Source organism: Mus musculus, chromosome 13 (genome assembly GCF_000001635.26).
Source record: "Mus musculus strain C57BL/6J chromosome 13, GRCm38.p6 C57BL/6J".
NCBI classification, from domain to species: domain Eukaryota; kingdom Metazoa; phylum Chordata; class Mammalia; order Rodentia; family Muridae; genus Mus; species Mus musculus.
Window position 1 is genome coordinate 19,478,125 of NC_000079.6, and position 13,572 is coordinate 19,491,696.

The 13,572-nt window shown below is 39.7% G+C and overlaps 1 long non-coding RNA gene across 2 annotated transcripts in view; it reads right to left on the reverse strand.

The window, feature by feature from the left end:
- The window catches only part of 9330199G10Rik (RIKEN cDNA 9330199G10 gene), a 41,521-nt gene that overhangs the window by 15,278 nt on the left and 12,671 nt on the right, over nt 1–13,572 (reverse strand). The window contains exons 3-4 of one of the 2 annotated variants that reach the window (NR_131037.1): nt 4,891–4,957; nt 339–544 (exon numbers count right to left, since the gene is read on the reverse strand). This is a non-coding gene — a long non-coding RNA (RIKEN cDNA 9330199G10 gene). The remainder of the gene's footprint in view (nt 1–338; nt 545–4,890; nt 4,958–13,572) is intronic. The other variant, NR_131038.1, reaches the window with a different exon arrangement.

Here is a 13,572-nt window from a genome sequence, read left to right on the forward strand (position 1 = left end):
ATTAAAGGCGTGCGCCACCACATTTTGGTTTTTGTTTTTGTTTTTGTTTTTTTTAACTAGCTTTCTATTGTGCAGGTCTTGTGAAGTTAACCAGTTGCTGTGAGGTATTGTGTGTAGCAGCCATGTCATATCCAAAGGTTGGCATGTGTGGTGGCTGTTCTTAGTTGTCAACTTGACTACATCTTTAATGAACTAAACTCAAGTGGCTGGGTACATCTGTGTAAGAATTCTTTCTTGAAAGAATACTTGAAGTAGAGGGATCCACTGTGCATTTGGGCCAAACCTTCTGCTGGCAGCCTAAATAAAGTGCATGAAAGAAGTTAGCACTTTATCCTTACCTGCTTGCCTTTGCTCTTGCTAGCAAGTTCATTCCTTCATTGGCATTAGAGACGGCTTCTTCAGGATTCTGGCATATAGTGAAGACCAGGTGAGACATCCAGTCTTGATGGCTGAACAACTAGTAGATTCTTGGACTTTCCATTGGTAGATGGCCATTGTTGAACTAGCTGGACCACAGCTTGTAAGCCACTTTTACAATAGTAACCTAGTGGATATGAGGCCACTCAACAGGAGGGATTTTGTGCCAGGCACAAAACTTCTACAAAAGTTAATGGTATCATAGGTCCTAGAGGGTGACATGCCTTGTTATTATGTTAAATTGTGATTTTTCCATCCAAATTTTGATGGTCATACCTATCAATGAGTATTGCTCTCAACTTTGTCTAGAAAAGGCTCTTTTGATGTGGGTAATGGTTAAAACAAAGACGTATGACAGGTCAAAGTACCAAATGTAAGTAACTGTGAATGTTCAGCTCTGGATGAGTCATTTGTATTAATCTCCTCCATCCAGAGAACATCTAAGAATGGGCAAAAAGAATATTAGAGCTGTCTGATAGGGAGGAAAGCTGTGAAATGCCAACTTCTGTACTTTTTTAGTGATATTTTTCCTGGGGGGATACAACACACACACAAACACACACACACGTTCAGCCAGCCTTAGTAAGGAGCCCACGATAGACAAAGTATGGATACCTTGGTGCAACTTTGTGAACCAGTGAGTTCTACTGGGGTTATCTATGGAATATGAGTGAGGGGTTATTTACAAGGGATGAAATGTCTCTTGTGGCACTATATCACAATAGCTCACCCTAGCAGGGGTAAGAGTTCACAAAAACTAGAAACCCGGAGTGTGCTGTAGCTGCTGGACAGTGTTCTTCCCAGGTGCCTCAGCTAGTCCGAGCCCCTTCCAGGAAGTTCTAGAGGTCAGGTGGGGTGGGGAGTGGGGATATCCACGTGGAGACAGGGGTGTGGGAAGGAGGTATGGGATGTGGAACAGTCAGAGGGTAGATGGGGGGAAAGGATAAATTATGGAGTGTAAAAAAATAAAGAAATAAATAAAAAATTAAAAAAAAGAACAAAATGGTGGTGGGGAAAACTGGGGTGAAGGAAGCTTATCTTGGGAGGAGAGGGTGGAAAACAGAGAGGGGGCAGAAGAGATGTGGGCTACATAAAACTAAGGATGTTTGAAAAAAAACCACAGGGAATCATGATTTGTGTTTATTTAAAATGACACACACACATTGTGTTTTTAAATAGTGTTATGCCACGTGGGATAGCAATGATTTCTCCCACAAAAGTCATAGATTATCTAATAAATTCCAGTACTGGGCATTTAAACACTTTCAAGTTCTGGTTCTGGAGTAGAAGAGATGCCCAGTCTCCCCCCAAAGTTAATGCCTTTGTCCTTTGATTGCAAAAATTGAAAGTAAGGCTCTCTTAATGAAGACAGCACACACTTCAGACACTGCCCAACAACACATAAGTGGGCTTCATAAGACTAAAGGGCTTCTACGTGCCTAAAGAAACAATAATTTGGGTGTAGAGAAAACCCACAGAGAGGGAACCTTTGACAGTTATACAGGCAATTAAGAAATTTAAGGAATGCTGAGAGTGGAGAGACAGCCTTCGGGGAAGAACACAACAATTTGTTATACAATAACAAGTGGTGTGTGTGTGTGTGTGTGTGTGTGTGTGTGTGTGTAACAGCAATAAAAGTGAGGCCATGAATTTGAAAGACTTTTGGGAGGGTTTAGAGGGAGAGAAGGAAATAGAGAAGTATAATTATATTAAAATCTCAAAAAGCAAAAGAAATAACTCATGTTCAAATGATAGAACCTCACCTAATTTAATACACTTTCAGAGTAGAATATTAAGTGTACATGATAGGGACATGAATCATTTTTAGTAAAAAATTGGTTTTGGCATAACATTCAGCAAAGAAAACACATTGCTGGATGAGAACTGAAGAAAAAGCATTGGTGGGAAGCACAGCAGGAGAAACCCTTGGGGCTCTCAGAGTCTGAACACCAACCAAGGGGCAGACACAGGCTGGACCTAGGCCTCCCTGTACATACATAGCAGATGTGCAGCCTGACCATCATGTGGGCCCTGAACAACTAGAACTGGGGCTGTCCCAAAAGCTGTTGCCTGTTTGTGGGATATGTTCTACTAGCTGGGCTGCCTTGTCTGGACTTAGTGCCTAGCCTTGTAGAGACTTAAAGTGGCAGGGTCAGGTGGATAACCAGGGTGACCCCATCCCTTAAGAAGAGAAGGGAAGATAAGGGAAGGATTGTGGGAGGGGTGATTGGAAGAAGGGCAGTGAGCACATGTCATGCGAAAAAGTAAAAAAAAAAATTAAATTAAAAGAAAAATGAAAAGACCTCTCACTGAATGGAAACCACAAGATGAGCTTAGGGTGTATGTGTTTAACCGCTTCACACCATGATTGTTTGATAGTACTTGGGCTGTCTGGGATATGCAGTGGCTCCCCAATGACTATTTTAAAAGAAATTTCCTGAAGACCCTATTGAGTCTACTCTGACTATGTAAAATGACTGCTTCCCCATGGCTGAAAGGTGCTGGTGTCAAGTTTGTTCCTAACCTGTGTCATTGATTTGATTTTTCTCTCTCCAACCCTCCTGGTATGCTTCCACTTCTCCTCTGCCTTCCTGGATTAACTTCCAGTATACCTAATATTGCTAAGAATCTGCAGTATTGTTGCCTCAACCTGAAGTCTTTTCACGGGAAGCTGTAGAAAATTTTCTGGATTCAAAGTTGGGTCCGGGCTTGGCTAAAAGCATACTAGGGTCCTGATTGGATTCAATGCTTCAAGTCATTATATATTCCGAGAGGGCTGCCACAGATCATTTCTCAGTTTCAAGTTTCGTCATTCATGATTCAGTCTGCCTCTTATTTCTCCATCATATGTCCTGTAGCTTCTTTACTTCTTGGCCTGACATGGTACTGTGTACCAATGACAAAACTGGCATCCTCTACACTAGTAGCAAATTCTAGGATGATGTTAAGCCACCAAATTATAGGGCCTGCAGTTTCCAGTACTGTAGCTAGCCAGCTTTCCCCCACTGTGAGTCTCTGTCCCTAATGAATTCAGTATGTGCTTGATTCTGGTTGATCTCCCAGTGCCCTCAGTCAGGAACCTGTGGCACTATCTGTACTGGCACAGCCTCCCACCTCCAAATGCATCTGGCCAAGACTGCTTGAACTCCATCCCAATCTTCTCGACTTATTCCAGCTGGAATCAGAGCATGGGTTCTCTGCTACAATGTCTGCTCATAGACTCACCTGATCTCATTAATCAACCCTCATGCCAAATAAGTCTAATCAGCTGTGCCAAGGTAGATATAAACTTTAATAACCAAACCAATCATGCCTTTAAGACCAAGAATGCCCAGGATTGACAGTAGATTGAGTTTAGAAGGAGCACTGATTTGGGTTTTGTGGTTGCTATCTTTTTTCTTTCTACCCTCCCTGCTGCTGAGACCCAGCAGCAATTAATTGTCAGAGAGATAGAAAGAGAGAGAGAGAGAGAGAAAGAGAGAGAGAGAGATGAGAGAGAGAGGAAGAGGAAGAGGGATGAGGGAGAGGGATGAGGGAGAGGGAGAGACCAGTTTTAGCATGGCTAACATGGGTGATAAACTGTTGGTCAAACTTTACCTAAGCTTAGTTGTGGTCTGATAACACAGCAGACTTGGAAAAGTGTCTTTGTATAGAAGATGACATTTTTCTCAGCAGCTTATCCCTTTCTTCTATTGTCACAGATTCTGGTCATGTGTGCTATACATCTGCGTTAACTTCCCTAATATCCCTGTATTCTAATATTTTAAGTGCTTGGTTATTCTGTGAAACTACTTCCTTCTTTGGGTTTGTGTGATTTATCTTTTATCAAATGCAGGCAAACCCACACCGTGTGTGGAGATGTCAATTTGAATGGGGGACCTACTGGAGAGTTGACACCATTCCAGTTTGACCGCAAGCTGAGTTCTTGTGTGTGGAATACTTTTGAATTGGCTTCTTGAGGCAGGTCATACCAGCAATGCATAAAAAAATAAAGACATGTGTATCAGGGATTCTGGGGACATGAGAGTGTATAAACCACAGAGAAGCTGACTAAAACTTTTCTGTATGTTTTCCCTGCAGATAGTCACAGAAAAATTATAAAGTTCTGGTCACTCAGGTGCATTTATTATTTATAATCAGACAAACCAGAAATATAATGTGACCCTGAACTTGAAACACAGAATTTTACCCTGGTTGTCTCCATTAAAGGTGGCTTACTTTGAGAGAATGAAAATAAACTACTGCAAGCTTTGAAAGAAGGCTCATCACAATATTTGTTAGATCAAAATTCACATTAAGAAACAGTGACCCAGCATATGGTAATATTAGCCTTGTAAAAACTGAACCCTAACTGAGTAAAAACTTTGACTGCCCAGTGCTGTCTTACACAGCTAGTCCTGTGGATTCATACACTTAAACACAAAGAACATTCCAGCAGCACACAGAGGACAATAGTTCACACAAATAACATACCTTCTCTCATGCCTTTGTATGTGCCTTGACCAATAATCAGGTAGATGCACAAGGAAGCAGTTTATACCTGAAAAGAAAGCTCAAGCGAATTAATGCAATTGTAGACAAAGCTTCTACTGCATCCAACTTCTGTGGCTCTCCCCACAGCTATGCTCACATAGAAAAAGTCTGCCATGGAAAGAGAACACAGCATTCCTTTGAAGGGACACAAGATGCAAAGTCAGGAAACGGAATTTGCAGCAAACTGAGATTCTGCCCCTGGAAATTTTCATCTGCCACACTTCATTATTAGGATCCATACTCAATCCAATTCTACTGAGTAGAATCCTGTGCATAGCAAGATGCTGTATTTTCATAGTTCTTAACGCAATTCTATGCAAAAAAATTTTGAAAACTTTTAACAGTAACAAGTGGGAAAAAAACCCACAGGACTGGCCAAGTTTTAAAAATGTATTCATATTTTTTATAAACATTTTGTCTAGAGATACAGAATATTTAGAGCATAGACTGTTTATAGATGATGGAGATTTAGACAAAATTTTTCCATATTTTTCAGAACTGTTTGTCCTTTTTTCTCCAGTGAGCTTGGATTGCATATACAGTAATGGTACTAAGTAAAAAGTATGTGTAATATTTCTCAGCATCTAACCTCTAGTCTATGAAATGAAAGTAGGTACACCATTGCAGAATGGTCTAGCTACCAAATAAACTACTGGTTCTCGTGCTTTGTTTTAGAAACCTCCATGTGAGGCCCAGATGGACAGAAGGAAAACCCTTGCTGGCTATTAATATGAGTGCAATGACCTCATTTCACGGGGAGTTTGAATAAAGCTAACAGTGTGGGCATGGGCCACTTTTAACACAGCCATACTCACTGTGCTTCGTGAGATTTTCACTTTTCCTTTTTCTACTTCTTCTCCATTTGGGCAGGAATACCTATCACCATTACTTTTTAGCCTCAATGTGTAGAGAGTCTATTTTCCCAATATGAACACAGTCATGATAAGGACGTGTTCCACTTGAGAAATGGAAAAAAAAAAGTCTTCTACAAGTTTGTTCTTTTGCAAGAGCAAGAGCAAGCATCCATTTATTTGAAGCTGTTCTCAGCACATTTCTAGGAGAGAGGCATATATAATACATAAGAAAAGGCTTTGGTGATGTTATGTGAATAGTCTAACTGGTAAGAGGAAAAAAAATCACGTGAATTGATCTATTTTCTCCATACAAATCAAATTCTGTTTACTACCTAGAGATGGCCAGCTAAGTACACACTTCTTAGCAAGCACACTATGAGGTGTCCGTACATTCCTAAGGTAAGTTCATAAATGGGCACATTTAAATTACTTCCTGATGATTTTAACTGCAGAAATTAAGAGAGCAGGAAGAAAAGCCACCCCTGCATTATTTCCTCAAAATATGAATGGCTGCAGTGCCTAATAGGACTAAGACCGAGCTTGGCTTTCTCTAATGGCATATTCAAGAAAACAGTCACATCTGGGTCAGTACTAATCATCAGAATATTATAAGGCAAACACTAATAAGTATTTATAGAGGAAAAGTACTCTGAAGATGTAGACTTGCTTCTGGGATGTTTTTAGGTGGTTGACTTGGTAGCACAGAGGAGAACTTAGTGGTGGATGTATATAAGCAGTTAATACTCACAGACACTCATAACCCAAAGGCCAAGAGACAGAAGGTACTGGTCATAAGAAAACAAGTGTTCCCAGATCATCAGATGGCTAGGCAAGACAGGTGCCTTAGGCACAATCCTCCAGATTTGCTACAATGATGCTTTACAGATGAGAAACCTAGAGAACAGAGACTATCTCACTCACCAAGATCAGAAATAAAAATCCAAGGTTTTTGACAATCTTTCTTTGATTTCAATGCTCCTCCTTCCACGGAACTGTAACACCATCAGCCTTCCAATCAGACCTCACCAATAGCTTCTACGCTTTCTACAGAGCTATTGCAGTGGGTCCTGGTTGGTTGATGCTGAATGCATTGTGTGCCCAATATGAGTTCATAAACATGAAAAATTCAAAAGATGGCACCTGTTGTCACCATATGTATATTCCTGTCCATTTTCTCCAAAAGGTGTTATAGTGCAAAGCATTTTAAATTCAATAAAGAAATGTGCTCAGCTTTGATACAATTCCAAACCAGAGGAACTCTTGTGTTGGGGTTTGCATCAAAGAGCTGAAATGATATGTGTCCCTTGCTAGACTGTAAACCGCAATGCCTCAATTCAGATGACCTCAAAGCCTGACCAGAAAATACTCAGTGGCTTCTTCCGGTTACCTTTTCATGCTGGCTTGTCCTTAATATAGCTAATGCTCCCCAGATGTATCAGTGGCTGGCTTTGTTAATCCTTTGTGGTCTTACATGACCTTTAACTTCCTTTCACAGACACATGAAGGGAAATATCTCCTGATGGAGAAATATAGTGAAATAATTACATGTATATATGCAATGGTGGGTATGTATATAGTATTTGTATATAAAGCATGGTATAATAAATTCTATGTGTGACATTATTTAACTTCAGAAAACTTATATTTTAATAAATCGGTATCAAAACTCCTTTCCCAAATTATTTTGCAGCAACTTCCAGTTAGTTCCCTATAAACATCCTGAGGTGTTCTTCATGGAGCTCTGGTAGATACCCAAAGCCTCAGGTACTCAGCTCTTTCCAACAAATGAAGTAGCATTTGCATACAACATGCATATCCTCCAGTAAGTTGAAATCACCTGCACATTTTGCATGATACTTTGGTTTAACACGGTACCATGAAAATAGCTACTATGCGGTATCATTTATGGAATCACATAAGAAAAGTATCTACCTGCTCAATACAGATGAAGCATTCTCAGCATTTAATTTTTTATTTGAGTGAACCCATGGGACATCAAAATAGCTGGCCAACTATATTTTATGAATAAATATTTCAAAAAATAACCAAAGAGACAATACTTATCTGTTTTTATAAGACCATAATACCATAGTCTCATAATAGTTACTGAATATCATTCAATATTCAGATATAAAATTTCCAATTATGGTTTTAATGCCTTTTTTCTAGTTTATTTGAATCCAGATCTGTGTAAAGCTGATTGTAACCATTAGCACATACCAATGTCTCTTGGACTATTGCTTTCCCTTCCATTTGCCTTGTCTTTGTAGCTCATTTGCTAAAGGAATTCAGCTGCTTGTCCTGCTGACTGCGGCCTTTGCTCCACACCATCTCTGGGAATGAGCAAAGGCCTGCGAGGCTCAGGCTGGCCTAGGTTTGATTTTGCAGAGGTGACTCCTCCAGAGGAGCTTAGTTCTTCCCACGAGACATGCCAGGTGCTAGGTGCTTGGCTGCCCTTCTCCTAGGACATTGTCAGGAATCAGTGTCCAGCTCACAGCAACAGTTCACTCCAAGTTACACAAGGTGAGGTTGCAGTTGTATTGTTTATACTTTAGTAGTTTGCTGAAAATTATAATTAGAAAATATATTTGGTTGCCAAGAGGTTCTACTGTTAATGGGGTTTAAAAATAACTAGTTGCCACATTAAAATTATCTAAGAGTGGACTTTTTTTTAATAACATTTTTATTGGGTATTTATTTCATTTACATTTCCAATGCTATCCCAAAAGTCCCACACATACTCCACCACCCACTCCCCCACACACCCAATCCCACTTCTTGGCCCTGTCGTTCCCCTGTACTAAGGCATATAAAGTTTGCACGATCAATAGGCCTCTCTTTCCACTGATGGCTGATTAGGCCATCTTCTGATTCATAAGCAGCTAGAGACACAAGCTCCAGCCGGGGAGAGGGGGTGTACTGGTTAGTTCATACTATTGTTCCACCTATAGGATTGCAGATCCCTTTAGCTTCTTGGGTACTTTTTCTAGCTCCTCCATTGGGGGCCCTGTGATCCATCCAATAGCTGACTGTGAGAATCCAATTCTGTGTTTGCTAGGCCCCCGCATAGTCTCACAATAGACAGCTCTATCTGGGTCCTTTCAGTAAAATCTTGCTAGTGTATGCAATGGTGTCAGCGTTTGGAAGCTGATCCTGGGATGGATCTCTGGATATGGCAATCACTAGATGGTCCATCCTTTCGTCACACTTCCAAATTTTGTCTCTGTAACTCCTTCCATGGGTGTTTTGTTTCCTATTCTAAGAAGAGGCAAAGTGTCCACACTTTGGTCTTCGTACTTCTTGAGTTTCATGCGTTTAGCAAATTGTATCTTATATCTTGGGTACCCTAAGTTTCTGGGCTAATATCCACTTATCAGTGAGTATATATGGTGTGAGTTCCTTTGTGATTGGGTTACCTCACTCAGGATGATGCTCTCCAGGTCCATCCATTTGCCTAGGAATTTCATAAATTCATTCTTTTTAATAGCTGAGTAGTACTCCATTGTGTAAATGTACCATATTTTCTGTATCCATTCCTCTGTTGAGGGGCATCTGGGTTCTTTCCAGCTTCTGACTATTATAAATAAGGCTGCTATGAACATAGTGGAGCATGTGTCCTTCTTACCGGTTGGAGCATCTTCTGGATATATGCTCAGGAGAGGTATTGAGGGATCCTCCGGTAGTACTATGTCCAATTTTCTGAGGAACCACCAGACTGATTGACAGAGTGGTTGTACAAGCTTGCAATCCCACCAACAATGAAGGTGTGTTTCTCTTTCTCCACATCCTCGCCAGCATCTGCTGTCACCTGAATTTTTGATCTTAGCCATTCTGACTGTTGTGAGGTGGAATCTCGGGGTTGTTTTGATTTGCATTTCCCTGATGATTAAGGATGTTGAACATTTTTTCAGGTGCTTCTCAGCCACTCGGTATTCCTCAGGTGAGAATTCTTTGTTCAGCCCTGAGCCCCATTTTTTAATGGGGTTATTTGATTTTATGGAGTCCACCTTCTTGAGTTTTTATATATATTGGATATTAGTCCCCTATCTGATTTAGGATAGGTAAAGATCCTTTCCCAATCTGTTGGTGGTCTTTTTGTCTTATTGACGGTGTTTTTTTGCCTTGTAGAAGTTTGCAACTTTATGAGGTCTCATTTGTCGATTCTCGATCTTACAGCACAAGCCATTGCTGTTCTATTTAGGAATTTTTCCCCTGTACCCATATCTTCGAGGCTTTCCCTACTTTCTCCTCTATAAGTTTCAGTGTCACTGGTTTTATGTGAAGTTCCTTAATCCACTTAGATTTGACCTTAGTACAAGGAGATAGGAATGGATCAATTCGCATTCTTCTACATGATAACCGCCAGTTGTGCCAGCACCATTTGTTGAAAATGCTGTCTTTTTTCCACTGGATGGTTTGAGCTCCCTTGTCAAAGATCAAGTGACCATAGGTGTGTGGGTTCATCTCTGGGTCTTCAATTCTATTCCATTGGTCTACTTGTCTGTCGCTATACCAGTACCAGTTTTTATCACAATTGCCCTGTAGTATAGCTTTAAGTCAGGCATGGTGATTCCACCAGAGGTTCTTTTATCCTTGAGAAGAGTTTTTGCTCTCCTAGGTTTTTTTGTTATTCCAGATGAATCTGCTGATTGCCCGTTCTAATTCGTTGAAGAATTGAGTTGGAATTTTGATGGGGATTGCATTGAATCTGTAGATTGCTTTTGGCAAGATAGCCATTTTTACTATTTTGATCCTGGCTATCCATGAGCATGGGAGATCTTTCCAACTTCTGAGATCTTCTTTAATTTCTTTCTTCAGAGACATGAAGTTTTTATCATACAGATCTTTCACTTCTTTAGTTAGAGTCACGCCAAGGTATTTTATATTATTTGTGACTATTGAGAAGGGTGTTGTTTCCCTAATTTCTTTCTCAGCCTGTTTATCCTTTGTGTAGAGAAAGGCTATTGACTTGTTTGAGTTAATTTTATATCCAGCTACTTCATTGAAGCTGTTTATCAGGCTTAGGAGTTCTCTGGGTGAATTTTTAGGATCACTCATATATACTATCATATCATCTGCAAAAAGTGATATTTTGACTTCTTCCTTTCCAATTTGTATCCCCTTGATCTCCTTTTGTTGTCAAATTGCTCTGGCTAGTACTTCAAGTACAATTTTGAATAGGTAGGGAGAAAGTGGGCAGCCTTGTCTAGTCCCTGATTTTAGTGGGAGTGCTTCAAGCTTCTCACCATTTACTTTGATGTTGGCTACTGGTTTGCTGTAGATTGCTTTTATCATGTTTAGGTATGGGCCTTGAATTCCTGATCTTTCCAAGACTTTTATCATGAATGGGTGTTGGATTTTGTCAAATGCTTTCTCAGCATCTAACGAGATGATCATGTGGTTTTTGTCATTGAGTTTGTTTATATAATGGATTATGTTGATAGATTTCCATATATTGAACCCTCCCTGCATCCCTGGGATGAAACCTACTTGGTCAGGATGGATGATTGTTTTGATGTGTTCTTGGATTCAGTTAGTGAGAACTTTATTGAGGATTTTTGCATCGATATTCATGAGGGAATTTGTTCTGAAGTTCTCTATCTTTGTTGAGTCTTTTTGTGGTTTAGGTATCAGAGTAATTGTGGCTTCATAGAATGAGTTGGGTAGATTACTTTCTGTTTCTATTATGTGGAATAGTTTGTGAAGAACTGGGATTAGATCTTCTTTGAAGGTCTGATAGAACTCTGCACTAAACCCATCTCTGGCCCTGGGCTTTTTTTGGTTGGGAGACTATTAATGACTGCTTCTATTTCTTTAGGGGATATAGGACTGTTTAGATCATTAACCTGATCTTGATTTAACTTTGGTACCTGGTATCTGTCTAGAAACTTGTCCATTTCATCCAGGTTCTCCAGTTTTGTTGAGTATAGTCTTTTGTAGAACGATCTGATGGTGTTTTGGATTTCTTAAGAATCTGGTGTTATGTCTCCCTTTTCATTTCTGATTTTGTTAATTAGGATGCTTTCCCTGTGCCCTCTAGTGAGTCTGGCTAAGGGTTTATCTATCCTGTTGATTTTCTCAAAGAACCAGCTCCTCGTTTGGTTGATTCTTTGAATAGTTCTTCTTGTTTCCACTTGGTTGATTTCACCCCTGAGTTTGATTATTTCCTGCCATCTACTCCTCTTGGGTGAATTTGCTTCCTTTTGTTCTAGAGCTTTTAGGTGTGTTGTCAAGCTGCTAATGTGTGCTCTCTCTAGTTTCTTTTTGGAGGCACTCAGAGCTATGTGTTTTCCTCTTAGAAATGCTTTCATTCTGTCCCATAAGTTTGGGTATGTTGTGGCTTCATTTTCATTAAACTCCAAAAAGTCCTTAATTTCTTTCTTTATTCCTTCCTTGACCAAGGTATCATTGAGAAGAGTGTTGTTCAGTTTCCATGTGAATGTTGGCTTTCTATTATTTATTTTGTTGTTGAATATCAGCCTTAGTCCATGGTGATCTGATAGGATGCATGGGACAATTTCAATATTTTTGTATATGTTGAGGCTTGTTTTGTGACCAATTATGTGGTCAATTTTGGAGAAGGTACCTTGAGGTGCTGAGAAGAAGGTATATCCTTTTGTTTTAGGATAAAATGTTCTGTAGAAATCTGTTAGATCCATTTGTTTCATAACTTCTGTTAGTTTCACTGTGTCCCTGTTTAGTTTCTGTTTCCATGATCTGTCCATTGGTGAAAGTGGTGTGTTGAAGTCTCCCACTATTATTGTGTGAGGTGCAAGGTGTGCTTTGAGCTTTACTAAAGTTTCTTTAATGAATGTGGCTGCTCTTGTATTTGGAACATAGATATTAAGAATTGAGAGTTCCTCTTGGAAGATTTTACCTTTGATGAGTATGAAGTGCCCCTCCTTGTCTTTTTTGATGACTTCGTGTTGGAAGTCGATTTTATTAGATAATAGAATGGCTACTCCAGCTCGTTTCTTCAGACCATGTGCTTGGAAAATTGTTTTCCAGCCCTTCATTCTGAGGTAGTGTCTATCTTTTCCCCTGAGATGAGTTTCCTGTAAGGAGCAAAATGTTGGGTCCTGTTTGTGTAGCCAGTCTGTTAGTCTATGTCTGTTTATTAGGAGTTGAGTCCATTGATATTAAGAGATATTAAGGAAAAGTAATTGTTGCTGCCTAATATTATTTTTGTTAAAGTTGGCATTTTGTTCTTGTGGCTGTCTTCTTTCAGGTTTGTTTCTAGCACGTGGTTTCAGTCCTTGTTTTGGTTTTCTTCTGTTATTATCTTTGAAGGGCTGGATTCGTGGAAAGATAATGTGTGAACTTGGTTCTGTTGTGGTAAACTTTCATTTCTCCATCTAAGTTAATTGAAAGTTTGCCTGGGTACTGTAGCCTGGCCTGCATTTGTGTTCTCTTAGTGTCTGTATAACATCTGTCCAGGCTCTTCTGGCTTTCATAGTCTCTGGTGAAAAATCTGGTGTAATTCTTATAGGCTTGCCTTTATATGTTACTTGTCTTTTTTCCCTTACTGCTTTTAATATTCTATCTTTATTTAGTGCATTTGTTGTTCTGATTATTATGTGTCGGGAGGAATTTCTTTTCTGGTCCAGTTTATTTGGAGTTCTGTAGGCTTCTTGTATGTTCATGGGCATCTCTTTCTTTAGATTAGGGAAGTTTTCTTCTATAATTTTGTTGAAGACATTTGCTGGCCCTTTGAGTTGAAAATCTTCATTCTCATCTACTCCTATTATCCGTAGGTTTGGTCTTCTCA